Below are 1471 nucleotides of genomic sequence, written 5' to 3' on the forward strand. Positions count from 1 at the left end.
ACTTAGGCATCAAAGGACATTATCAAGAGAATGAAAAGGCAACTGATAGAATGGGAGGAAATATTTACAAAGCATATATCTAATAAGGGATTGATATCCAGAATATATAAAGAACCCTTAAACTCAACAAAAACAACCCAATTTAAAAATAGGCAAAGAACTTGAATAGGCATTTCACAAAAGAAGATAAAAAATGGCCAATATACATTAAAAACTACTCAGTTTTCACTAATCACTAGGGAAATGCAAATCACATCTCCAGTGAGATACCACTCTCATCCATTAGGATGGTTATCATTAAAACAAAAAAAAAAGAAAATAATTGCTGGTGAATATGTGGAGAAATTGCAACCCTTGTGTACTGCTGGAGTGAAAGTAAAATCGGGAGTTGCTGTGGAAAACGGGGCAGTAGTTTCTCCCAAAACTAAAAATAGAATTACTATATGATCCAGCAATTCCACTTCTAGGTATATACCCAAAATAATTAAAAATAGAGACTTGAGCAAATTGTGGATGCCAGCGTTCAAAGCAGCAAGATTCACAATGGCCAAAAGATGGAAATAACCCACATGTCCACGGACAGGTGAATGGTAAACAAAAAGTAGTATATAAATGCAACAGTCCCCCTTGATCAGTAGTTTCGCTTTCCAACTTTTCAGTTACCTGTGGTCACCCTCCGCCCAGGAAGCAGATGATCCTCCTGAGAAATCGGCAGGCCAGCAGTTATGGCCAGCCTAAAGTTACGTCACAATGCCACTTCTCTTCATCTCACCAGGTAGGCATTTTATATCACCTCACATCATCACAGTACGATGGGTGAGTATAATGTATAAAAAAATATATTTTTGAGAGACCACATTCTCATAACTTTTACTACAGTCTATTGTTTTCATTGTTCTGTTACTGTTGTTAACCTCTTACTGCACCTAACTTCTTATCTTAGGTAGATATGTATAGGAAAAAGTGAAGTATACATAGAGTCTTGCACTAACTGGTTTCAGGAGTCTTGGACTCGAATCACCCCTCAGGTAAGGGAGGACTAGTATACAATGGAATCTTTTTCAGCATTAAAAAGGAATGAAATTCTGATGCATGCTACAACATGGAAGAACTTAAAACATTATGCTAAGTGAAATAAGACAGACACAAAAGACAAATACTATATGATTACACTTGTATGAGATACATGAGAGGGAGGACCCATTTTTAAAGCGCCAGCCAGGGAATGGGGCACTTACTCTCGGGCACCAGCCTCTGGGTTCCTAGGAGGGAACTGGCCCTGCACTGTGCAGAGGCTGGCGCACTCCAGCCTTTCACGCCTGGAGCAAGAGCCTGAGGCCAAGGCTCGGGTGCAGACCGCCTCTCTCCCCAGCCCCGCTGCCCCCTGCAGCCCGGGGGTGGCTGGGCAGGGCGGAGCCGGCGCCAGCCCAACGCGGCGCGGGGCTGGCGGCGAAGGTCCGCGGCGGGATCG

General features: G+C 43.0%; 1 long non-coding RNA gene across 1 annotated transcript in view; it reads right to left on the reverse strand.

The window, feature by feature from the left end:
• The window catches only part of LOC144232390 (uncharacterized), a 26382-nt gene extending 25684 nt beyond the window's left edge, over positions 1-698 (reverse strand). The window contains exon 1 of the long non-coding RNA XR_013335383.1: positions 664-698. This is a non-coding gene — a long non-coding RNA (uncharacterized LOC144232390). The remainder of the gene's footprint in view (positions 1-663) is intronic.
• Between the last annotated feature and the right edge of the window lie 773 nt (positions 699-1471).

This window comes from Crocuta crocuta, unplaced genomic scaffold (genome assembly GCF_008692635.1).
Source record: "Crocuta crocuta isolate KB4526 unplaced genomic scaffold, BGI_CrCroc_1.0 scaffold301, whole genome shotgun sequence".
In the NCBI taxonomy this organism is placed as follows: Eukaryota; Metazoa; Chordata; class Mammalia; order Carnivora; family Hyaenidae; genus Crocuta; species Crocuta crocuta.